General features: G+C 34.0%; 1 protein-coding gene and 1 pseudogene across 9 annotated transcripts in view; one reads left to right on the forward strand and one right to left on the reverse strand.

Moving 5' to 3' along the window:
* Pde7a (phosphodiesterase 7A) overlaps positions 1–27905 on the forward strand; it is a 108274-nt gene that overhangs the window by 14031 nt on the left and 66338 nt on the right. The window lies entirely within an intron of this gene.
* Positions 2124–2653, reverse strand: LOC124977353 (60S ribosomal protein L17-like; annotated as a pseudogene).

Consider the following 27905-nt stretch of genomic DNA (forward strand, 5'->3'; position numbering starts at 1 on the left):
CCCTCAGCTTTTGTCTGCCTATTTATTTGACTTTCTTAAATAATTCTGGTTTTATTTTTTAAGGTTGCAGCCTAGGATTAACTCTTAGCACAAATGTCCTTTTCCACTGATGTGTTCTGACTTCAGTGTGTTTGGTTAGACTGTGAGCTCCTGAAGAGTGGACAGTGTTTAGCTCTGTACAGCCTAGTGCTGATGCCAAGTAGATTTTCAGCAAATAGTGCACCAAGTTTATCAATCCTGTGGGTGAGGCAGTCCTACTGAGAGTACAGCTGTCTGCTCTACCCATGTGTCCTCTTTTTTCCATCTTCCCAGAACACCTCCCCATCCCCTACAGTGGCATCCAGTGTTTTCTGTTTTGAAGTATCATGTGCTATTCAAGACAGCCACTACTAATTGTTAGAGAATTTCTGGAGAGCATCTTGAAAGGGCATTAGCTTTCACATTTCCTTATATAAAGCTGGTAAATTATATTGTCAGAATGATGGGTAGGTTTCTTACCGCAAGACATTCTAAAAGATCTCTGGGTTCTTCCTGGTGCCTTTGTTTGGTAACCTTTATCTTAAACAATCTGTGGGACATAACCCTGGTCAGCACAGCCTCTTGATTTTCACCATAAGCGTGGAACTGGAGAATAATAACCCAAAAGATAGTGGTTACAGAATTTTGCTGGTTGAAAAGTGGATTGGCTTATTTAGATATAAAACCATTGGTTTCCCATAGAAACAGTGGGAGATGTAAGTAATTTTAAATTTTGTTATGTGGGGTTATATACATTAATACCTTTTCAACCATTAAATTTAATAATTAGACTGAGTTATCAAGATTCTGAATAAATCAACTGCATTTTTATAGAGATTATATAGCTTCAAATATGAGAAGACAGTGAAGTTTTAGCTTTATTTTGCATTCTTTGAGTTGAACTGTTTTAGTTTCTTGGGAGGAAGAAACTTTAAATTGCTGTTTTATGAGAAGATATGCTTGTCACAGAGTTGTGTATCCTTCAAACAGATTTTTAAACTGAGGGAGGCTTCTGGGTGAGAAAAGTCATAAAACTTGTTTTCTTTTGTTGGAGGGAGTCAGGTTTTGATATACTTCCTTGCATTGAAACTTGTTTTCTATAAAAAGTACAAATACCAAATATAAAAAAGTAGAAATGATTCACTTAGTAATGTGAATGTAGTTTTACTTGGTTAAGACTGAGAGCTAGTGCCCTGAGGAACATGAGTAGATGAGTTCTTCATTTCTTAAATGTAAATGGCTAGATTACTGACCAAGCATCTTGCATTGTAACATCAGCCAGAGGATCCATGTTCTTGAAAGCAGTTAGGATAAAAATTCCGTAAATCTGTTTAAAACTTTGTCACTGTTCTAAGAATTGGAGCCTCACATGTTTAAATCAATAACTTCAATTTTTAAAATTGTCAAAGTAGTTTAAGTAATATTACTAAAAATTTGGAAAAGAATAACTTCATAATCCTACCATCATAACATTTAGCGTGGTTAAATACATATCTTAAGGTAATTGTGATCGTTGGGTAATTTAATTTTGTAGCTTTTTGGAATGTAATACTTTTTAAAATATGGGTTTGTAATGTTAGTCTTTATAATAAGATAGCATTCTATGTTGCTTGGAAGGAAGTATAAGCTTGTGAAGTGATACAAGATCTACTTGTCATGGTTGTCTGAGCTGCTGCAAAGTCACACTTGAGCCTGTGGGAAGGGGAAGGAGATGAAATACAGGGCAGTTAACCATCAAGGGGTAAGCAGGGAGTTGTCCCCATCTCTTTTGCTCACATTCTAGTAGTGAGAACTCAATCACATGGCCACACCTGTAAGGAAGCTAGGGAATGGAATCTAAATGCCTGGTTATATGCTCAGGAAGAATCTGAGAATAGATTTTGGAGGACAACTAATAGCGTACCAGAAATTGTATGAATAGTCTTAGCAACTTCTAATCAAGAAGAATTATAGGGCTGGGGATGTAGCTCAGTGGGGAGAGTGCTTGTATCACATGCACAAGGCCTTGGGTTCAATCCCCAGCACCAAAAAAAAAAAAAGGATTTACAATGGAACACTTTTTGTGATTTTAACTTTTCCCCCTTTATTTGTATTTTATCTCGAATTTATTCCTGTGCCATGAGTTTTTGTTTATTCAGTTTCTTCTGGGATATCTTTTATTTATTTATTTATTTTTCTGTGCAACCTCTTCTGGTTTAGGTACAATTTGTTCCTTTTCAGTGAGGATCATCTCAATGTGGCAGGGGATCTCATGTATGTGTTAATCCAATCATAAGCTCTGTAAGTATGATGGTGCACCTTGGGTGCTTAATTCATCTGGATATATTTAGTACATCTAAACCCTTAAGTTCAGCATTATTCTCTACATTTTTAAACATGTGCAGCCAAAATTCAGCCCTCTTTCTGGGCCATTGACCCTGTGTCCAGCCCCACTGTTTGGCCAAGGCACACCATCTATTTCCACTGTTGTAATGCTAAAATGGCACACATTGCTTCTTTAACGTGACATCTTTCAGGTACTTGGTGGCTTTTCGAAACTGTGTACATTTGATGATCTGAGCAGTTTCACAAAGTGAACATGAACAAAAACATATGATTTTGTGGGGTTTTCTGGGTCAAGAGAGCAGCAAACCATTTTCACAGGTCATCTCAGGCCATTTACAGGAAGAGGGAGAGTGGTGGGTTCTGGGAGAATTCTTGTGATTTTTAACTTTTATGTAATTCATCAGATGTGTGTACATTAGTCTAATACCCAGCTTTGTTGAACTTACATTGTTTTAAATATTTTACTGTACTGTTTATAAGAACATGCTAAGCACACAGTTTCCTCCATATTTTGGGTTATTTCCCTAAGGATTTTTATTTTTGTAGAAATGGTATTAGACCAAACAATATGAACGTTTTAATAAATTTTTATTTCTGTATTACTTTTCTAAAGCAACCATTGCAGTGCTGTGGAGAGTGACTGAAGACCAATTGTATAAAACTTTAAAAAATGTTATACTCTTAAGCTCAGAGTACAACAATAGGAATAGGTAACACTGTAATTTAAGGCTACTCACATACCACTCCACTGTCCTAGCTTGGTTGACACCTAAGTTCCATCCGTGATAAACAGGCCACAAAGACATCACCTTGAAGGGACCTAGCTTTAGGCTGGTGTGTGATGCCAGTTGTTTGCATTGTTTTTGGATATGAATTTTCAGAGGTGCCAGAGGGGCCAGTGGCTCAACTCAGCCTGAACTTTCCGTAGTGTTTAGAGCAAACATTTTCCAGGATGAGGCTATAAACAAGCACAGGAAAACCTTTAAAAGTCTCACTGTAGTCACATACATTGGGCTAAAACTCTGAAGTTGTATGTAAGCATTTAGGAGACTTGAAAGGACTTTATAAAAAATTAAACCCAGGATATACTTGAACTTTGAATATGCTTCTCATATCCATTGGCAGAGATGAAGGTCTTACTGGCTCAAGGTGTTTTAGCAGTCTCTTCCAATCTGAGAGTGACTAAATTATATAAAAGGGCTGGCCTTAGGAAGGCAAACTTAAAGTAAAAACCCAGAGTATGTTAAGAAAACAACAGAGCAGAGGCCTCTATGATGACATAGCTTGGAGGAGACAGATTTCACACATTTATCTTGGGCATGATACTAAACAAAGGTGAAAAAAACAAAACAGCAGTACCTTAATGGGGACAGAATTCTAATCCAAAGTTGTTGTGTTATCTAAAATCCCAAGGTTTAACAACAGAATTAAAAGATAAAAAAGCAGTTAATAGAAATTGTCCGGGCTGGGGAGATGGCTCAGTTGGTAGAGTACTTGCCTTGCAAGTACGAGGCCCTGGGTTCTATCCCCAGTACCGCAAAAAAAAAAAAAAAAAAAAAAGAGAGAAAAAGAAAAAAAGAAATTGTCCCTAAATATTGGATTTAGTAAAGATTTTACTGTTAAAAATACATTAAAATAACTAAATGAAGCCACATTTAAAAAAGTACAACAAAATTAAAGCATGAAAATTCAACAAATGGAGATTCTTAATAACTAAATTGAAATTATTTTAAAAATAACTACAACAAACCATTCCTCAATATGATATGAAAACATTTCACTTTCCCCAAAACCTGTAACATAAAGCCAAACTCAGAATAGTTTCAAGGGTACCTGTAGGTATTCTTAAAAACTGTTAAGATCATGAAAAACAAGGAAAATAAAGAAATTATTGTAGATAAGAAGATACTGAAGAGACATGATGACTAAATGTGACATCTTGTGTTGGATCCTGAAACAGAAGAAGGACATTAGTGGAAAACTGATAAAAACTTGTAGTTTATGGTGTTGCACTAAAGGTAATTTCTTGATAAATACATCATAGTTATGCAAGATATTTACAATATTCATGTTAATACATGTTTACATGTATCTACTTACACATGTATATGTATAGACATGTATGTTATGTAAGTATAGCATGTTTACATAAAATATAAAATATTAACTTTAGGGGAAAATACTAACATTAGGGAAGCATCTATAGGAGCTCTGTGTTCTTTGCAGTTTTTCTGTAAATATTCTAAATATATTCCAAAGTAAAAAGTCACAAAATGTCAAATGGAAATTCTAGAGTTGAAGAATGCAATACCTGAAATGAAAAATCGACTAAGTGGGCTGAATAGCAGACTTGAGACGAAAATGAAAGTAATCAGTATACTTGAAGGCAGAACAATAGAAATTATTCAACCTGAAAACCTGAGAAAAGTGACTGAAGAAAAATAAGCAGAGCCTCAGAAAACATCTAGTGTAAAACATGCATGTAGTGGGAGTAACAAAAGGAGAAATGAGCAAATGGCCTCTCAGGGAACATTCCAAATTTAATGAAAATCATCAAACTGCATATCTAGAAGCATGTTGGCCCTTGCTGGGATTAATGCAAAGAGACCTACCCCAGACATAGCATAGTCAAACTTTAGAAAGAGTATCTTGAAAGCAGCAAGAGAAAACATCTCATTACATACAGGGTGCACAATATGATTAATGATTAATTTTTTTTTTTTTTGTCAGAATCAATGGAGGCCAGAAGGCTGTAGGATGACATCCAAAGTGCTTAAAGAAAAACTATGGAAAATTCTCTATTTAGCAAAAATAACCTTTAAAAATGATAGTGAAATAAATGTATCTGTACACAAAGACTGGCAGAAGCCAGTAGACCTGCCTTACAAGAAATACTGAAAGAATTCTTCAGTATTGGAAATGACACCAGATGGTAATCCACAAGAAGAAATCAAGAGCACTGGAAATATCAATATGAAGATTAATATAAAAGATTAGGAATACTTTTTTTCTTCTTTAAAAAACATTGACTTCTACCTATAAACAAATTTAATATCTGTAACATTCCCCCTCCTTCCCCTTGTTTGTTTGTCCTAGTCATTAATTGCTTTCACCTGTTTACCTCTTGGTCAATAGCGTGAGACTGTGATCATGGTTCTGCAAACTTTGGGCTCCAGGACTCCTTTCTACTCTTTATTGAAGACTGAAGAGCTTGAGCTTTTGCTTATTGTGGGTTTTACATATTGATATTTATTAGCAATTAAAACTGAGCGAAAATTTTAATATTCATTTAAAAAAACACTGATTTCATGTTGACATAAGTACCATGGGTTTTTGTTGTTTGATTAAAGAAACTCTTTTCCAAAACAAAATAGGAAAAGGACATTATTTTACATTTTCATCTCTTATTCCTGTCTTCCTTCATGGAAGACAGCTGCATCGATCTGTAGGCTCCTGCATTGAACTTGTTGTAATATGTTGCTTTGACTGGAGTATGTGAAGAAAATCTGGCCCCAGTCTGGTGTAGCTGGAATAGGGAGGTCTATTTTAGAAACCTTTCCATGTAACTGAAACTCAGGTGGTGGTTTTGTAAAGGTTAGTTGCGGTGTGAAATCTGAAACCATGTCAATGAATTTTTATACTTTATTACATTAAAATCATTCTCTTTTATACTGGGAATGAATCTTTTAGCAATGCATAATTTTATCTCTTGGATCCAGTGAAAGGGTGTTGGGTGCCTGCAGCACAGTCTGAGAATTGTGGGACTCTTTTTTCAATTTTCAACTTTTATTGGAACTCTAATTTGAAATGAACATATCCATTTTTTAAATAAAAAGGTTTTAGAACACAAAGTTTTTTCAGTGAGTACAGGTATTGTTTGTGTTATAATTGAGAGTTACTTTTGCTTATTTTTCCCTATTTCTTAAATCTCAAGTTTTACTTTGCACTTCAGAAATCAAAGCTCAGATCCTGTTTACTTCTAAGGGATAATGAGATATGCGACAATTTTCTTTCTGAAGTAGATTTAAAAAAAACTTATGACAATTGAGTATTGAATAAGAATGTCTTTTGAAATGACATTAATTTGTATTTAAGATTTCTAAATTTAATGCATTATATGTTCTGATTTAGTTGAAATTAGAAGGTGGAATTATAGTTATCTATGGTTACTCTATACTTAATTTAAAAACTATGACATCACCATCATCATTATAGTAAACACTATTGTAAACAGTATTATAAATATAGTATTGCATCCTTGTGATAAATTAGATAATTCAGAAGGAATAAAAGGTGGTTAAAGGAAGTTTCTTACCAATTCCCCAGAGTTAAGTAATCGTTATAGTTTCTTGAATGCTTTTCCTGAAAAGCATTTGTTCAGGAAATATATATTTGTGTGTATGTATATATGAAAGAATTTTAAGCAGATGAAATTATATATATTCTGTAAATATGTAAATCTTGAACATCTTTATATCAGGGTAATAGACTTGTGATTCTTAATTAATGACAGCTTAGTGTCTGTGTTACTAGGTTGATTGTGAAGTTAAAGGTCATCAAAAGAAAACTTTTTAGTAATGGAAGCACTGCTTTTAACATTGGTTCCCACTCAGATATTGCTGTTGATGCTTTAGCATTTTTAATGAAAGACAACAAAACAGTAAAATCAGTTGCAAACTGAAATTTCATACCTTGCAGAGTATGTAGATTTTTATGAGAAGTTCCTGGACACTCGAAGCTATTTACAGATTGACAACTGAAGAAAAAATTATTAAGGATGATAGCATATTAGGTGCTTTAAGGGAGCCTGATTCAAATACCAAACGTTTAAAGAGAGACCCCTAAGAAAAATGAATGAAACCTTCTATATTTATTCAAAACTATGTTTTTTTGTGATTATCTCAGAAGAGAAAAGCATGAAGAATAGTGCTATTATAAAATTTTGTTGAAAAAATTTAAAAAGTTCTATCATATAATTTTGTTGAAAAAAATACACCCAAAATAAAGTTTGATTCATTCTTTTATTCTAAGAATTCATACATAGTTGAAATTATAACAAATTTTATTGAATATAAAATAAACTTGTTTTGAACTTTTGAGTATTTCAAGTCAAAAATCTTGAAAATCAGCTATCTTATTAAGTATTTATGTATTTTGGTCCCTGATCTAACAGAATTCACAGAAGTGGTCTTTTCCCAGTGTCATCTTTGTAAAACCACGTAAAACCACCAGTTCACCAGTCATCTTTGGAAAAGTAGGAACTCATGACTTCCATTGTATATGACTGTAATGTAATATAATTAGGTTCCTACTGATCAAGATACTTAGTCTAATGGTTTTGCGTGTGTGGTATCGCTTAAAATAATGCTGCAAATCTTGTACATGTGAGAATATCAGTGATACACATTTCTAGATGTCGAAGAACTTGAATCAAATGCTGAGTGCATTTACCATTTTGATATCTCCAAAAGGGCTACATCAAATTACATTCCCACTACAAAATTCTATGCATACTTTCACAAAGTCTCCCTTGTCCAAATCTTATTATTTTGAATCAACACAGTGCATTCAGTTAGTGGGGACATGCGAATATCCAAATCTGTTTAGTTCCTGGGATTTGGATAGCAAGAGTAGGGACAGATCAGATAACAAGGGTTCATTTGAAAATTTATCCTAATCTGTTTGGCACCTGAGTTGACCAGTAGGAGTTCGAATAACTCATATCTATTTCTTATATTATTTCCACACCCTTACTCGTGTGGAGGTATTATCAATCTTTTTAGTTCTTGCCAACATTATAGGTTAAAATAAAAAGACATCTTATTATATTTGTTTTGTTTCCACTTAATTGTAAGTGATGCTTTACATTTTTTATGATATTGGTAGTTGTATCTTTAAAAATCTGTACCTGACAATTAACTTCTTATTGTATTGCAAGAATAATATTACAATATTAAGAAAATAAGGTTTTATTACAACATTACTAATATTTTATCTAATCTCTTGTCTTTTGATTTTTTCTGGTATTTTCTTCATGCATAGCATTTTTGTCTAGTCAAATGTGTCTTTCCACCCTCCTTTTAAGTCTTCTGGTTCTATTCATGCTCAGAGAATTACCTTCTTTGCTTCAAGATAGTAAATATATTCCTTCTGGTGTTCTACAGTTCTTTTACATTAATCTTTTTTACAAAATACTTTTATTAGTTGTCGATGAACCTTTATTTATTTATATGTGGTACTGAGAATTGAACCCAGTACCTCAAACATGCTAGGCAAGCGTTCTACCCCTGAGCCACAATCCCAGCCCCTCTTTTACATTACTCTTTATGATTCTACTTCCACATTTGTTCCTTGTGTTTCTCTCTTTGTTCCATCTGGAGTTTTTTTGTGATTTAAGGAGTAAGGCAGGGACCTAGTCATTTCCCCCCTCTACTTACTAGCCAGTTTTCCCTAAATAATTTGTTAAACAATGTATCTTTTCCTCATTTACTTGAAATAACACATCTCACGTAAAATTCTAGCATGTGTTTTTTAAAATTTTTTTTTTAGTTGTTGAGGGACCTTTATTTTATTCATTTATTTATATGTGGTGCTGAAAATCAAACCCAGTGTCTCACATGTGCTAGGCAAGTGGTCAATCACTGAACCACAATACCAGCCCTCTTGCAAGTGTTTCTGGTCAGTTCTGGACTTTGTATTGTTACATTGATTTGTTTATGTGCCAGAATCAAATTGTTTTAGGAACTGTAGCTTAATAATTTATTTTATTCTTTGGTAGGATCTCTCTTTTTTCCCCTATTTGATCTTACATGCATGTTTCTTATTTTAGAATTTTGGCAAAAACTTACTCATGAATGTCCCATTCCTTTTCTCTACCCACAAGATATCTGGTTGGTATTTTTTACTGGGATTGCTTGATTTTGTAGTTTAGGGTAAACAGGGATTATGACTGTTTGAAAATTAAAAAGATAAATTCAAGTAAAGTGCTTAGAGAAGTGCTGGCATACAGTAAACAATCAAAAGAGACTAGCTGTGCTGGATATCCTTGTTCCTTCCTGTACATCCTTCACCTTCTACATCCTGCTCTCTGCCTGATGAGGCTGACCCTCAGGGAATACATCACTGGTCTCTTGCCCTCTAGCTTCTGGAATGATGGGTGACCAATGGGAGGAGATGGTCTGTGGAGAGGAAAAAGAAGTTAGGGTATGCTTTCCAGCCTCTCTCCATATAGGACTGTCGGCCTGCATAGAGCTGTGCCTCATGTTAGGTGGGTCCACTCGCATAGTGAGAATCCTCACTGGGGTTCAGTAGTCAGCTTCCAACTATTACTAACCTCTAGGTGCTTCACTCTGCTCAGACCTCATTAAACAGTATCTTCATGAATTTCTCTTCATTTACCCCATTGAGTAGAGTTTCCTGCCGGAGCCTGACTGTCAGAGCTACTCATCTTCCTTCCCTCCTCCTGATCACTACTGCTAAAATCTAATCTTCCTGTTCTGATCTTCTTTGAGATTCTTCCATGAGATTAAAAGTTTCTTCATAGAACCCTTTACAATTTTGATTGTTTTTACCCAGGTCTATTTTTATTTAGTTGCAATTTTAAATGGAATCTCTTTATTTTGTTACGTTCTGTAATTGAATGTGGGTAACATTATTGATCTTGTATGTAAAATTTACAAATCAGTTATGTACTGATTTATTGTTTCTAATAGTTTTTCAGTACCTTTTGTTTAATTTATAATTACCTGAAAATATCGCATCACCTCCAACTAATGATAACTTTTCCTTTTTTCCTTTTATTAGGAAGTATATATTTGGGAACAGTTGTTTATTTTATTCAGATGTGTTTGGGAATCTACTGAGATGCTTAACATTTTTCACCTTTGATTTACTAATAAAATAAAGTAAGTTGTCTTAATGGATATCGTAATAATTTGCTCTCATATTACTAGGGTGATTCTTACTTGGTTCGGATATGTTATTCTTTTAATGATTCTACTTGCTAATATTTTATTCAGGACTTTCACGGCATTGAAATTGATCTGTAGCTTTCTCTTTTCACTCAATGTCATATTTTGTAATATTACTCTGTTGACATATTTTTTTTTAAAGTAAATTATCAATAATAAATCAGTAAAGAAAAGAGATTTTAACTTCTCTCTCCCTCTTTCTCTTCCTTTTTGGATAGAAATATCTTCAAAGCACAAAGCAAGTTAACTTGTTACCAGGGAAACTGGCATCATACATTGCTGATTATAAAGCTGCCTTTTGTATCAAAGTGGAACAAAGCACAATTTTTACAAGACTTAAAATATGTATGTAATGAAATAATGACATATAATACCGTCTTTTACTTGATGATTCTTTTTCATGTACTTTTATCTCATCCTTTGAAGAAGAATGGGTAGATATTATTAGTACTGTGTAACAAATGAGGAGATTTAGGGTCAGAGGAATGCTGCTTGCCAGAGGTTCATGGCAATAAGGACTAGCCCTAGAACGACAGAAATCTGTGGCCCTGTGCACCTTTACTTTATCACAATATCTTCAGGAATAGAGTGAATGCAGTTTCATGAATCAGATCACATGCATGTATCAAAATAGAAGAGAACTTGGCTCAGATTATATTTTCATAGCAATTGTGTGAAAAGAATTCAGCACTTTTCTTATGCATATCATAATTCAATTGATGTTTGCATGTGGTGATGCACACCTGTAATCACAACTGGTCTGGAGGCTGAAGCACAAGGATTGTTAAGTTTGAAGTCAACCTCCACAACTTGGTGGAACCCTGTATCCAAAAACCAAAACAAAACAACCAAGAATGGAGGGGGATATGGTTCAGTGCATGAGGCTCTGGGTTGAGTTTCCAGTATTGCAAAAATAAATAAATAAATTCAATTTATGCCTACATTGTCCCAAAGTAGTCAGAACAGGTATATAACTTGTCCTACAAATTGCAACAGTCATCCAGTTTAAAAACTGGGAGTTATCTTCCTACTTGAAAGGATCGAACACGCTCTTCTTTGGTACAAATGGAAGGAAAAAAATACTGTCATCTTGTACTCAAGGACAAAAAAATACTGATTTTCCTTAACAAAATGTGAATGGTATTTTTACTTATTACTGTGTTAACACGTGTTTGTACTGAAAAATTAAGGGAAAGAGCAGGTTGAAAAATACAGGAATCATTTGTTTACCACCCAGAGATAACATTGTGAACTTGGTATTTTGCGCAACAATCCTAGTATTAGTTCATCTAAATATATATTTTTTCTCTTCCTACATGTAATGTTTTAGAATCATTTTTTAAGAAAAAATTTTCCACATTATGAAATATTTTCTTAAGTCTTAAAACCCAAATATATACAGTATTTTGCTAAAGTTTTAATTTTTAAAAATACCTTTATTAGAATAAAAAGATAGATTTGATGAAAAAAATGAAATAGGTTTGTATCCTCAAGATTATTAATTAGTAATTGTTTAGAAATTTTATCTCTGAAAGAAAAGTATTGCTGATTTGTGGTATTTTCGTTTCTGTAGTATACATACTCTTATTGTGGCTGATTTGAAGCTACGAATATATGTCACCAAATGGGGAGTTGGGGAAGACAGGTGTAGAATTGGTTCTCCTGAGCTAAGTTGTGACACACAGACTGCAGCACATGACCGGTTGCATTAGCTGTTTTTTGTTAGTTGCAAGTAGCATAAAACTTACTCTCAATTCTTTAAACAATAAGGTTTACCAAGTAGACTCAAGGTTGAATGTCTCTTGGGTTTGGTTAATTCAGCAGCTCAGCATTATCACTACTGACCCATGTTGGTTTGTTCCTTTTTTTTTTTTTTTTTTTTTTGCAATATTGGTGATTGAACCCATTTGCTTAGGCAAGTGCTCTCTCAGTATAGCTGCATCCCCATATAGTTACTATTGATTTTTTTTTTTTTTCTCAGTACTGGGAATTGAACTCTGGGGCACTTAACCATTGAGCCACATCCCCAGACCTTTTTGTTTTTTATTTTGAGACAGGGTTTCACTAAGTTGCATAAGGTCCTTACTAAGTTGCTGAGGCTGGCCTTGAACTTGTGAGCCTTCTGTCTCAACCTCCCAAGTCAGTGGGATTACAGGTGTGCATGACTGCACCCAGCTCCTAAATAGTTAGTTCTTCCTTTCTGTTTTGCTATTTTCAGTGTGTTGGAGTTGTCTTCACTCTGGCTCTACCATGGTTGCAAAGTGACTTTAATAATTCCATGTATCCAAACATAATTTCCAGAGGAAGAGAAAAACTGGCTCTTTGTTTTGTATGATTTTAAGTGCAAACAGACCTGTTCAAGAGGCTCCCCCAACAAGCTTCCCACCACAGTTGATCATTACACTTGGTCATTCCTAAACCAGTCTTTGGCAGGAGAGATGAAACCATAAAGGCTTGGATCAGTCAGGACCCACTCTTCAGGACTGAGGCTGCAGCTACACTTCCTGAAATGTATGGCTGCTCCAGACACCTGAACAAAAACTTGTGTTTTTTAAAAAAGGGTCATATACCAACTGTATCTGCTATACAGGAATTGCAGAGACACTTCCACTCGTATTACCAACTTTAATAATTTATTTTAATTCCATGTTAAAAATTTTCATTCATCCAGAAAAAATGCAAATGCTAACAGTATTTTTTACAGTTCATTCTGTGAGACCATAATTACCCTGATACCAAAACCCAACAGAGACCTCACAAGAAAAGGATACTATAGACCGATAGCTCATATAAATATGAGACTATAGACTGAACAGAAATTTGAAGAAAAATAGCAGCAAACTGTATCCAGCAATGTAGAATTTTACACCATGGCCAAGTAGATTTATCCCAGAAATGCAAGATTTACCTAACATCACAGTCAATTAATGTAAAACACCAAGTTGATAGAATGTAAAAGGCCACACAATCATCTCAATAGACGCGGAAAAAGCATTTGACAAAACCCAGCATCCTTTCATAATAAAAATACCCAGAAAACTAGACATAGAAGGGAACTTTCTCAGCCTGATAAAGGACATCTACAAAAAACTGGCAGCTAAAATTGTACTTAATTATGAAAGACTGGATGTTTTCCCCATTAGATCAGGAACAAGATAAGGATGTCTGCTTGTGCTACTTCTATTCAGCTTGGTACTGGAGGTTCTAGTTAGATCAATCAGGCAAGGAAAGAAAGCAAAAACAGACATCCAGATTGGAAAGAAAAAAATAAAACAAGTCATAAATAACATGATCATCTATATAAAAAATGCTTAAGGAATCTACTAAAGAATTATAGAACCAATGAATGAATTAACAGTTGCAGGATGCAAAGAAAATCAACATTTCTGTATACTTGAAATGAGCTACTTGACATGAAATTAAAATAATTTCATTTATAATAGCATCAAAAAATAAATTTAACAAAAAGAGTAGAAAACATATTCTCTGAAAACTACAAAACATTTCTGAAATTGAAGATTAAATAAATGGAAAAACATTCAATGTTCATTGATCAGAAGACAATATTGTTAAGATAGTAGTCCTCCCAAGATTGTCCTGCAGATTTCATACAGTCCCCAGATGGAGAATCCCTGCTGACTTCTCTATAGAAGTTGACTTCTCTTTAGAAATGTCAAATAATTGAAAATGTATACAGCATTACAAGGGACCCAAAATAGCAAAAACAATCTTGAATAAAGGAGGACAAAACAGAAGGAGTCACTTGATTTCAAAACTTTCTGCAGTCTAGCAGTGATCTCGACAGTGTGGTACTGGCATAAGCATAGACGCAGATCAGTGGAATGTAGTGGGGAGTCCAGATGTGTCTATGGTCAATTGATTTTAACAAGGATGCCAAGACCATTCACTGGGGAAAAGAATAGCCTATTGAACAAATTGTGCTAGAACGACTGGATAGCCACATGTAAAAGGAATGCATTTCTGAATATGCTGCAACTGGAATGAAGGCCAATTCAGAGCCCAAACTTTGCTAATCAACAACACATGTAAAAAAGACTTTAGATACATGCACAAAGATGCCAAGAACAGCCTAATTTAAGATTTGTATTAACACATTCTTTTGGCAACATAAGTGGACTCTCTGGTAGGAGTCCTCAAAGAGTTAAAATTCAAAATGTTTGATTATGTGCATTTTATTTATGCAAAGAATTTGCATTTAAAATACACAATTTAAAGTTTTTAGTGTATTCATAAAGTTGTGCAATTTTCATTATTAATTCAGAACATTTTCATTACTTCAAAATGAAACTGTACCCATTAGTAGTCATTTCCCACTCACCCTACCCCCGTCTCCTGGCAATTAGTAATCTACTTTTTGTGTATTTACATATCAAATATGTGCATTTTTTAACTACAAATTTAAAAGAGTTAAAAATATCCAAGAATTAAGTTGTAATCAGTTGGGAAACAGTTTGAACATTTATGCTTCATAGTACTCAACTTTAAATAAGAGATTTCAGATAGTCCATATTTCTATGTTTATTTAAAAAATCTATTAATCATTCCTTGTTGGATATATAAGATGTTTAAAATTTTTCACTATTAATGCTATAATAAAAATCTTTTTTGCTATAATGCTATAATGAAAATCTTCAGACTACTCTGTGCTTACTTCCTTAATATTAATTCCTTGTATGCCTAATTAAATATTAGGTGCAGTTTTGCCAGGGGTGGTGGTGCATGCCTGTAATCCCAGTGACTCAGGGGGCTGAGGCAGAAGAACCTCAAGTTTGAGGCCAGCCTCAGCAACTTAGTGACACCCTTTCTCAAAATTAAAGTGGTTGGGGATGTAGCTCAGTGGTAAAGAACCCTTGGGTTCAATCCCCAGTATTAAGGGGGGAAAAAAAAGATATAGTATTAATTCTTTGAGTAAACATTGCCAGATTATCTTTCAGAACATTTACCCTGATTTTCACTCAAATAGTAATGTAAGAAAGACTTGAGTACATTTTAAATTATAATGCGGTAAATAACTAGATTTAATTTTTTTCTTATTAGGTAGTATCTGCTTCCCAATTGAATGTTTACTTAACTAATTTTGAAAAGTGCTTTCTGCTCAGCACTTTAGAAACTTGGCTGTGAATATATAAGTGCTAATTTTAAAATCAATGTATTTGAAACAGTACCTGAAATAAGTTACTGGGTTACCAGCTTGTATCCCAGGTCCTAAACAAAGGACCTTTTTAAAAATATATTGTTCATCCGTTGTAAACTGCTTGTATTATACGTAACTGGTGCTTAAAAAAAATATATATATATATATATATATATATATTTTTTTTCTTTTTTAGTCAATGGAGCTTTTATTTTTATTTATTTATATGTGGTGCTGAGAATCGAACCCAGGGCCTCACACATGCCAGGCAAACACTCTACCACTGAGCCACAACTCCAACCCTGTAACTGGTTCTTATTTTTTCGTAGACTGAATCAAACCTTTCAGCTTCATCAAGTTGCCTTATTAGTTTTTAAAAACTTTTCCAGTAATGAACTAAGCACTAATGTCCAGAAATGACCAAATTTCACTTTTCCCTTTATATCCACATGTTGGAGCCATTAAAACTTTTTGAGGAAGAAGAAAATTTACTCTAAATTGAGAAAACGAATTGGGTAAAAATGTGGCAGTGGTAATGCCCAGTATGTGTGCTGGAAATTAAAATTATTTGACTGGAGTTAGGGTAAGTGTAGGGTGAAAGTGAGATAGTAGGACTAAATTTGTGCCACAAGAGACAATTTAAAAGTGACAGTCTTTATTTTTTTTGTAGTAGAAAATAAGGTGTGTATTGCCAGGTAAGGCATATGCAATTTGAGAAAAGGGTTAACATTTTGTGCTCTTTGGCATGTCCTTTTTTTAACCTTGATCATATAGGTTTTTCTTATCATATCAGTTTGAATTATATCAGTTTTTTAGAGATATGTTGGTGTACTGAATGATCTGTAGGGGTGTCTGGGGAGAGGTAAGCACACAATACACCTTTTGCCTCTACTGGTTTGTTCTTCCAGTGTCAAGAGCCTTATCATACCCTGACCAGTGGTTCCCAGCTGATGGTGGCAAATTCCTAGAGACTGTGGGAATTGTCAAGGAACTCGTGAATTCACATTTATTTCAAACAGTAAACTTAAAAAATAAATCTGCTATATATGTGTATTAGTGTTTTTCAGATATAATTACCATTGATATTGTTGTGATAAGTAAAAATCATTTAAACCTATCTAATTCACAGCAATTTATGCTGGTTTGTGCTTTCTCAGTAAGTGGATACCAGAATAAGGTCTTTTATGTGGGGGTTTTGGAATTATTTCAAGGTTCAAGAGTTTTGTCATACATAAGAAAAAGAAGCATCACCTATACCAGCCATGTCTTGTCTCCTAAATGTGATTTAGACTCTGAAACAGTTGGGCAAATTTCTGACTGGTTTAACATTGTTAAATGCATATCTAATTATTCGTGCAAATGACAGAAAATTAACCATTTCTGTTAGATACTGGAATACTGGCTAAAAATTTGAAAAGGGGAACATTATGGTCAAACTTTAACTCAATGATGACATATTTTTAAAATTTCAAGTCTGTCTCCTGCTGTAATTTAGAGAAGCTGACAATTTAAATAGAAACCAGGTTGATTAATGTCTGCTCAGTAAAGAGGGAAAAACTATTTTAAAGAATTCAAATAAAATCTTTGATATTCTTGAATACATTACTACATTACTAAAGCACTGGTTTAAGGGGGTTAGATAGTTTTTCTTCTTTTTTCTTTTCATTTTTTGTTAATGGGGATCGAACCCAAAGACACTTTACCAATGAGGCACATTCCTAGCCCTTTTTATTTTTAATTTTGAGACAGGGACTCGCTAAGTTGCTGAGGCTGGCTTTGAACTTGCAATCCTCCTGCCTTATAGCGTCTTGTAGATAGATAATTTTTAAAAGTTTGCAAATTTAGTTAATGACTTCATTTGGACTGTCAGAGAATTGAATAAGAGCATCTTGATTAAGTTTCTGGATTATCTTTATAGTTGTCTTCTTCCTTACACCAACTCTGTATTTCCTGGCTTTCCTATTTTTCTGATGGAGAGAACTGAGGCTTAGAATGTAACTTGTATCAAGACTACGTGACTAGGATTCGTGAAACTTGGATTTCATTCAGTAATCAGATGACCCAATGCTAGTGCTCCCCGCTCCAATTTTAAGAGGACATTTGTGTGCATTTCAGACTTACGAGAATACCAAACTTTGAAGAGTGGTGGGAAAATATTTTTTCCTATGCAGTTTTACTAGTGTGTAATTTATCATTTTAACCCTTTTTTAAAAGTAAAATTTGGTGGCACTATACCAATAGTGGTATATGACCACCACCACTATTCATTTCCTGAACTTTTTCATCATGCCATCAGAACTGTACCCCTTAGACAATAAACCCCTTAAACAATTACCTTGATATTTTCCTGTCTCCACAACTTTTGGTGACCCCTGTTTTTCTTTCTGTCCCAAGGAAGAAAATATTTTTTAATGAGAAAGTTTGTTGATGTTAGATGATCTAGATTAACTTTTACTTTCTTTGTTGAGTACTAATTATAAATGTATTTCTTATGAACAAGAAGTACCAAGTACTTCAATGCAAATTAAAAGTTATTTTTGCCTTCCTCTTTGTCTATTCTATTTTAAACAAAGCATTATAATTATATATGCTAAATACAGATTTTCTTTCTCTTGATTTTATTAAATGTAAACAAATGGTGTTAAGAGAAGTTTTTTATTTTTCTTTTTTTGAGCCTTACTAAACAGATTTTTATATGGTATTCTAGTTAGAGCTCCTAAGTTGCATTGTAGTCAGTCAAAATTGCCTTTGCAATTAAATTCCTCAAAATGGTAGCATATCCAAGGGATGATTATGTTTTTGCCAGTCTGCATAAATTTGTATCCTGTTTTCCTGGCTGATAGTTGTCAAATTGCACATGATTTGAGTTAAGCATTTTAAATGAGTATAGACTGTAATTATTATTTTTCATCATATTCTATTAGTACTAGTTACTGGGGGTTCTGTGCTTTGGTCACATCCTGAGATTTGCCTTTTTTGTTGTTCCATTTACCCTTGAGGTTGTGAAAAACCTAACACTCAGGTTCACCTATTTTATTTTGACCTTGAGATGAAAGCCTGTTTCAGTGCTCCTTTACTTTGTTGCATTCCTGCCTTAGTTTTTCCTGAGTATTCCTTATTTTCCTACTAGCTCATGGAGGCATTTCAAAAGATATCTTCAATATTTTCTATCATTTTCCCATTGTTTTCAGCGATGGGGTCAGTTCTCTCACAGTTGTAAGTATTCTTAGACATTTTCTCAACAAATTCACTTACCCTGCCTTGTAAATAATAATAATAGTGATAGGCACACAAATTTTCTCTTGGTTAGCCACCATGTACTCTTGTTTCCTTCTTCTAAATCTGTGGCCATTTCAGAACTGGACAGAAGAATTTTGAATACTAGCTGCTGTAGCTTGCCTCCATCTTCTTCTGATGCTACTAAAGGAGCCAAGGTTGGGGCTGGGCTGGATTTGAACCAAAACATTCACATCCTACTCTCAAAGGGGATTCAGTTGGATAAAGGCAAGGAATATTATCTGTATGTGTGTGTGTGTGTGTGTGTGTGTGTGTGTGTGTGTGTGTGTGAGAGAGAGAGAGAGAGAGAGAGAGAGAGAGAGAGAGAGAGAGAGAGAGAGAGAAAACAGATGGAGGGGGGCATTGCTGTTTAGTTTGAATAATTACCATTTGTGAGTTTTGACATTCTACCCTCCAAGTCCTCTTCTGTTTGTGAGCCCAAAGGTTTTGGGTTTAGCCATCTTTTCTTCTCTCGGGGTGATCTTACCATACCATCTTGAGTGGAGATTTATTCCCAAATTGCTCCCTCTAACTCAGCTCTCTCCAGGCCTTGAGACCCACATCCTAACTGCTGAATGGACATTTCCACTTACTTGTCTCAGACACTTAACCCTCTCATGAGACATGAAAACAAAGCAACCTCTGAACTCTTGTCACTGTTCTTTGTCCTCATGGCCTTTGTCCTGATCTGCTCTATAATCTCTTCTGGGTTAAGGCAACAACCTTTTTACAAATCTCCCTGAAGGCTGAAGTATCCCATTGTGCTACACCTTTCCATACATCAGTACCCAAAGTACTTTTCACAGAATGCAATGTATTGTATTTTACACTAGATAAAAGTCTTTCTGGATCCCCTTTGTCTTTGCATACAATTCAGATTCCTTAATATGATTGACAAAATCTTTATTACTTCTCTAGTCTCACCTCTCATTTAGTTTTACACTTTAACTGTTTTAAACTTTCTTTGAAATTCACTTTTACTGAGGCATAATTCACACACAGTTTGATGAATATAAACAAGTATGTACACCCATGCAATTAATATCCCAGTAAAGATATTGTACTCTTCTGTCACCCCAAAAGGTTCCTTGGGTCCCTTTATAGTCATCTCTCCATTTCCTGCCTCAGGTAGCCACTGAGCTGATTTCTATCACTGTGCAAGTGTTGTGCCTATTCTATAACTTCATATAAGTGGATCATACAGAACGTACTCTTTTTCTGGCTTGACTTAGCTCAATGCATTTGAGATTTATCTACAACATACTTTAATAGTTTATTTTGCCAAGTAGTATTCTGTTGTATAGATGTGCCATAATTTATCCATTCTTCATTCTTTATCCATTCTTTGATGCTTGTGTTACCAGCTTCAGTTATTATGCATAAAGCTGTCATGAACCTTCATGTTCAAGTCATTTTTTGAATGTATATTTTCATTTCCATGAGAGTTGTAATTGTTCTACATCCTTGCCAACACTAGATATTGTCAGTCCTCTTAATTTTAGTCATTCTTATGGGTACGTAGTAGTACCTCGTGGTTATAATTAGCAGTTGTCTGATAATTAAACATGTTGAGCACCTTTTCATATAGCATATTGACTTTTTGCACATCTTCTATTCTGACTTGTCCAAATCTTAGCACATATTTTTAAATTGGGTTATTTGCCTTAAACTATCAAGAGTTTTTATATGCATGCACACACACACACATACATACTTTTGATACAAGTTCATTGCCAGATTTATATATTACAGATACATTGTTTGAACCTGTGGTTTACTTTTTTATAGCTTAACCATATCTTTTAAAAAAGTTTTTAATTATAGCAAAATCCGATACATTTTTTCCCTTTATGATAGGTATTTTTGTGCCTAGAAATCTTAACCCAAGATCAAAAATATATTCTCATATTTTATTTTAGTCTTTATGTCTAGATATGTGAACCATTTTCATTTTTTTTAATATCATAAGATTGAGTATTGTGGGTTTTAAAATATAGTTTCCATTTTATGTTTTAGTTGTTTATTTATTTTCCCTTGATTGCTTTGGCACCATTATTGAACATCAATTGAGCACATAAATGATCTATTTCTTAACTCTCTATTCAGTTCTGTTGTTTGAAATGTCTCTGTGCAAATGCCACACTATTTTGGATTGTTGTAGCTTTATATAAGTTTTAAAAGCAGGTAGTAGAAACACTGCAATCTTGTGTCCTTTTTTGTTTTTTCCTACCCCCCCAAAAGAGTTTGACTATGCTAGTAATTTTTAATTTAATTTGCAAAATTTAGAATTAGTTGTGAACTTCTATTTAAAAAGCCTGCTGCAATTTTAATTGGGATTGCATTGAATTTATGGATTATTTTGAGGAAATTGACATTTGACAACATTGAGTTTTTCAGTCCATTATGTGTGTTAGTTTCCTAGGGCTGCTAAAACAAAGTGTCAAAAACTGAATAACTTAAAACAACAGAAATTTGTTTCTCAAAATTTTTTTGGCCAGGAGTCCTGAAATCAAGGCATCTATCTGTAGCGCAGTGCTCTCCAAAGTTGTAGTGAGGAAACCTTTTTTGCCCTTTTAGTTCAGAGTGGCTGCCAACAATCCTTGGCTTTCCTTGGTTTGAAGAGGCACCCCTCCAGTCTCTGCTTTTGTTTTCACAAGACCTTACTATGTCTATGTACAAATTTCCTGCTTCCTGTAAAGACACCAGTTATGCTGGCTTTAGAGTCCACCTGAATCCAGGATGTCCTCATTTTAATTTGGTTACATATGCAAAGACCCTTTTTCCAAATAAAGTCATTTTCAAAGGTACCTCAGGGTCAGGTTGTTGTTGTTTATTTGTTTGTTTTTGTTTTTGCAGTATGGGAAACTAAACCCAGTGCCTCACACAAACTAGCAAGTGCTTCACCATTGAGCTACATCCCCTGTCTCAGGGTTAGGATTTTGACATTATCTTTTGGGGAAACACAGTTCAGCCCCACAGCAACTTGGTATGTTTCTCCATTTATTTAGGTCTTTAATTAATCTCTAAAATGTTTTAGTTTTCAATGTGTAGATCTTGGATATATTCTCTTAAGTTTATATGTAAGTATTTTATGTTTGTGGATGCTTTTGCAAATTTTATTTTTAAAATTTCATTTTTCAATCTTTTTTATGGTATGTAAAAATACAATTGACATTTTTATATTGACCTTGTGTCCCTTGAACGCATCAAATTTTATTAGTTCTCGTAGCTCTTTTATAGAGTCTAGGATTTTCCACACAATTGTGTTGTCTGCAAATGAAGATACTTTTCTTCTTCCTTTCCAATTTGTACGTCTTGTGTTTCTTTTTCCTGCCTTAATGCGTTTGCTTTGACTTTCAATATTTTGTTGACTGGTAGAGCAGACATTCTTACCTTGTTCACAATTTTAGGGCAAAAACATTTAGTCTTTTATTGTTAAGTATAATGACAGCTGTAATTTTTCACAGATGCCCTTTCTCAGGCAAGGAACTTCTCTTCCTGGTTCAGTAAGAGTGTTTATTATAAATTAGTATTGAATTTTGTCAAATGCTTTTTTAAAAAAATCAGTTGAACCCAGTGTATAATTTTTCATTTTTATTCTTTTAATGCTGAATCACATTTATTGTTCTTTTGAATGTTAAAAGGTTGAATGTTAAAAGGTTGGATTCCCAGAATAATCTCTACTTGTGATAATGTATTTCCTTTTTATATATTATTGGATTTTATTTAGTAATAGTTTTTAAGATTTTGTGTCTGTGTTTATAAGGGATATAATTAGTCTGTGGTTTCCTTTTTTGTGTCATTATCTGGTTTTGGTATCAGTTGATTTTCAATTGATCTTGGTGTAGTTTTCTTTTTTTCCTATATGGAGTTCATTGAGCTGCTTTGAATTGTAGATTGATAGTTGTCACCAAATATGAAATTTGGGGGCCATTATTGCTTCCAGGATGCTTGCTACGTTTTCCTCTTGGGAGCCTTAATAATTCTGTATGAAACCACCTGATATTACCCCACAGGTTTAGATTCTTTTTTTTTTTTTTTCCTTCTTTCTTTGCAGCAGTTTAGATAATTTCTAATGATCTTTTCTGTAATGTCTGTTGTTGTTAAGCTCAACTTTGAATTTTTTATTTTTAGATATTGTATTTTTCATCTATAGATGATCCATTTTTTTTCAAGTTTCAGTTTTTTTTTTTTTTTTTTTTTTGACATGCATGCATACTTTCCCTTAAATCTTTGGATATATTTACAGTAACCTTTTCAAGTCCTTGTTTACTAATTCCATTTTCTTTGTTTTTTTTTTTTTTTTTTTTTTTGGTACTGGGGAGTGAATCCAGAGGCACTTAACCACTGAACCACGTCTCCAGTCCTTTTTTAATTTTTCATTTTGAGTTAGGGTCTTGTTAAGTTGTGTTGGGCCTCGTTAAATTGCTGAGGCTGGCTTTGAAAAACCTGTCATTCTCTTGCCTCAGCCTCCAAAGCCTCTTGGATTATAGGCGTGTGCTACCATGCCTGGTGATCAGTTTGTTTTCATCGACTGATTTTTTTCCCCTTCAGTTTCAGGTCATGTTTTCTTTTTTATTCTCCTAAATTGTAAATTTTGATTTGTTATCTTTTAAAAAAGCATCTTGAATTTTGATCTTCTAAGCAGAATAGTTGCTTGCAGATCTACTTGATCCTTCTTGACTTTTTATAAACTTCAGGTCATGTTTTCTTTTTTATTCTCCTAAATTGTAAATTTTGATTTGTTATCTTTTAAAAAAGCATCTTGAATTTTGATCTTCTAAGCAGAATAGTTGCTTGCAGATCTACTTGATCCTTCTTGACTTTTTATAAACTTTGTTAGTGTGGTTCCACAACAGTGCTGTCTGATAGAACTGCACTGATGGGCTAGTTTTGCCTTCCTCTCATTAAGGTATAGCATTTCTGTGATCTCCATGGAATGTCCCAGGTATTCTGTGAGATCTCCTACTGTGGTTGGTTGGGAATCACATGTTTCCCATCCCCCTTGTAGTGATTCTTTCCCTTTTCCTGTTCTCATGGAGTCTTATTCTACACATGCCCAGTTTGTATTCACCCATAGACCAAGGGGACTCACCTTCCAATTTCTAGAGCTCATTGTCTTCATAGCTCTCTTCTCTCTGGTATTCAGCCCTGCAAATTTCAGACAAGATTCGGTGCATTCAAGGTAGTGTGGTTGTAGACACCAGCCCTGTAAATTTCAGGTGCCTCAGCCTCACTGAGCTCCATTCTTTTCTTGTCTCCTTAGCTTTGTGAGATTGCTATGCTTTGTAGGATTCTCTGCCTCACGTCTAGGTTTAGTGACTGCTTACAGGGGAAACCTGGGCAATCATGAGGCTCACCTTGGTTTTTCTTCCCTTCTGTCTGCGATCCAAGTCCTGTTGTGGTTTAACATATAAAAACAGTGTTTCATATTAAAAGCCAAGCATTCTAGTTGTTTCTGATGGGAGAGCTAGGCCAATACCAATTACCCTATAATTTATTGAACCTTGTTTATAGTTTAGTGTCCAAGATTTAGCTTACCTTTGATAATTTGAACATACTGCTTTTTCTGCCTGGAGCTCTTTTTCCTATAAGTTTTACCTGATAAACACTTATTCATCATGTCAGGGTCAGATTCTGTGTCCGTTTTTCCTAGTAGTCTTCCTTGATCTACCAAATCTGGGTTGGATGCCATAATTGCCATACTCATAACCCTGAATGTTTGCTTGTAATTGTAATTATTTGTTGTGTATTGTATCCCCAGGGCCTAACACAATGAGGATCTCAAAATCAATCTCTCTCTCTTCCATCTTACATATGGAGATGAAATGTACTGATGTGCTTTAAGTAAACATTAAACTTTTTTGTGCTTTTTTTCATTACTTTAGAGAGGGTAGCAACTATTGGCTGATACCATCCTTATTTAGAAGTTTTCTTTTTAAATTTGCACATTTCTTTAGAGATTACTATTTTTGTTTTCAATGTCTGTCATAAACATTTTTGTGTATACTTACCCACAAATAGTGGTCTGTTCATATTAGTTTTAGAAGAGAAGTTTTTTTTCCCCCCTAATCTACAAATAGGTTTCATTAAAATGTATTTTTCGGGCTAGGGATATAGCTCAGTTGGTAGAGTGCTTGCCTTGTAAGTACAAGGCCTTGGGTTCAGTTCTCAGCACCAAAAAAAGAAAAAAGAAAAAAATGTTCTTTCTCAAGATGAATACTTCTAACCACCTAGTTGTTACAGTAGCTTTGAATAAATCAATATGGCGAGGTCTTATGTGGTATGTGGAGGTATATGCGCTGTCCCATTAAAGAGCCTTTAACATCAGTAACTTTCTTAGAAAGGCTTCTTTGATTATTGAATTGAAGAAGATATATTTATGGTGCGATAATCTTTTATTTATCAGAAAAGAATATTTCCGTTTTAGTTTCCATTTCACAGATGTATGAGCGATTGCATTTTGTTTTAATAATACTAATAGATTTGTTGTGAATTTGGTTCAATTTTGCTTTAAGTTTAAAATTAAAATTATTGGCATAAAATGAAATTATGAGCTGTCATTATAGTATTGTAGAATCTTAAAACTGGCAGAGATCTTGGAAGTCATTTGTTCTAACCTGCTCCACAAGTTCCTTGACTGGTTTGAGGCAGCTCCTTTCAGTTTACATTGTTCTAATTGTAGAAAGTTGCTAGAAATTATAGTTAAGTTCCTAGAGTGGTAACATTGGGTCAAATTCTGTTTCCCATAAATAACTACCCATTGGTCCTACATCTGTCTTCTATGATTTCAAAGAATTAAGCTGCTTCTGCTTAGGGTATTTTGTCTTAAAGCAGTTTAACACCTATTTTGTCTCTTCTTATTTCTTTGCCTGAAGCATCTCAGTTGTAAACTTCACATATAGTATTACTAACTGCATTTTAAAATGTGCAGTGTGTATGCATCTCGATAGTACTGTTCAGAACTGAATTTAGTGTGTAAATGTGGCCTGTATTAAGGACAGTAGTGCATTCTTGGTTTGAATACTAAACTGACACTCATGCCTTCTAAGATTGCCTTCACTTATTGTCTCTTACTGACCTAGAATGTAAACATGCTGGCTTTTTTTTTTTTTTAAAGAAATTAAAAACCATAATAGTTTAGCCAGTTGTGGTAATGCGTGCCTATAGTCCCAGCTACTGGGAAGGCCGAAGCAGGAAGATCCCTTGAGCCCAGGACTTCAACCCCAGCCAGGGCAACATAGCAAGACTCTACCACTTAAGAGTCTTAGGACCTTCCAGCAGATCTAGCTGGGCATCACAAACTCTGTCTCTTAAAAAATAAGCAAACAAACAACAATAAAAACTTAAAACTTTAAAACCCATTTCTATTTTTCTATACATACGCTATTTATGTCAAAATGTAGGCAAAATATTTTTAGTTCATTTTGTAATTCAGCATGCTGATTTATCCTTTGTGTTTTGTATGCAGATTTGATATGCTTTTGTCTGATATCCTTGTTGGTAAATAAACTATGAAACAGGACAGGTCAAAAGCAAAGTTGTGTTAATTAACTCCAGATTATTCTAATAGTTGGACATTAGGTCCTTATCTCTTGGTGTTTGGTTGGATAGGAGTTTTCCTAAATGGTATGGGACTCACATTGCTCTTTTTTTTTTGTTCTTAAGAAACCATTTGCAACCTTACTGCCATTAATGTGTCCCAAGTCTGTGACATTCTCCTGGTCTTACATGCTAGTAGCCTGAGACTTACAGTACACCATTGTGTATGCCTTTTCTATGTCCAAACTCTGCAGTTATGGGACCTACCCTAATATATTTTTCCTTTTGGTAATTGTGTCAACATTCGCATGTTTTGTGACAATTTTCCATAGTTTTAAAAATATGAGCAGAGATTCAATAAGCAAATCTCTTCAATTCTCTTGGTATTATAGAATGATGTTTTTCTGGATCAGAAGACTTAAATTGTTGTAAAATTTCAAGGTGTTTTTATTGCTTCCCAGGAGGAATCACATACTGTTTCCCTCAAGTATAGGGATATTATATTATGTACCAGAAAACTTAATTCAGAGCTCTAAATCAATATGACAGAAAGGTTTTAACTGACTTGTGAAGCTCTCATTACCATACCTTTTAATTTTTGTTGTTGTTGTTAGTTAAAGAAAGTTTACTTTTTCTTCAGTTTTATAGTTCTTGAAATTCATGTCATTTGAAAAATAATAAACTGGTTTTTAGTAAAAGAAACAAACATAAACTTCTACTCTGATTTGTTTATTATTCAAATGGTCTAGAATCAAAATGATAAAAGTACAGATGGGAGTTTTTACTATAGTGTTCACATTTTTTATCATAAATTTGGTTATGGTTTTCTACAGACACTACTTTTGTATAAAGAACTCTGTGATAGGCTATTTCTGTCCATTGGATTCCAAAATTATAGACACTGATGTCAATGCAGATGAGGTTTGCCTAATTTGGTCAAGAGAGGGACATGGTGAGTCTCTATATGGGTAGTTAAAGGCCATTGCCAAGATTGACAGGTGTCCTGTGGGTGGCAGAGTCCCAGGGATAAATTTGCTCTTGGATTACTTCTCTAAGAAACAATGATCAAAGTCATACCTTTTTTCTATTGATCACATATAAAAAGGTCTGTTTTAACTTAGTTTTTCAGATATTAGCCTTATAAACTCCAGAAAGATAATAAAGTTTTATACTTTGTTCTTATAGTACAAGTTTGTTTTTGAAAGTTTAACTGTACTCTGTGCAGTAATTTTGCTGGGATAATCAACTACTTATTATCCTGCCATGTTTCACTAAGGATTTGAGATAATAGTTAATGTAAAAAAAGTTTGTTATTAGTGTAAAAGAAGCAACCACTTTGGCAACAGCCTTTTTTTTTTTTTTTAATCTTAACTGAAAAATTTTTATTAAGGAGTCTTATAATTTAAGAAGATAAGTTAGTACTAAATATGTCTCAAAATAAATGGTTTTAAAGCCATTAGGTTCTTGACATTCAGAAAGTTAAGCATACTGCTTTAAGAAAAATTGTGTCAGTGAGATTTTTATAAGATTTGAGTAATGTAAATGTGTCATTAGCAACAAAAACTGTGATTTTAGGGTGAATTCTTTCAATTTAAATAGGAAAATTTCTGATCTGAGTG

Source organism: Sciurus carolinensis, chromosome 1 (assembly GCF_902686445.1).
Source record: "Sciurus carolinensis chromosome 1, mSciCar1.2, whole genome shotgun sequence".
Lineage (NCBI taxonomy): Eukaryota > Metazoa > Chordata > Mammalia > Rodentia > Sciuridae > Sciurus > Sciurus carolinensis.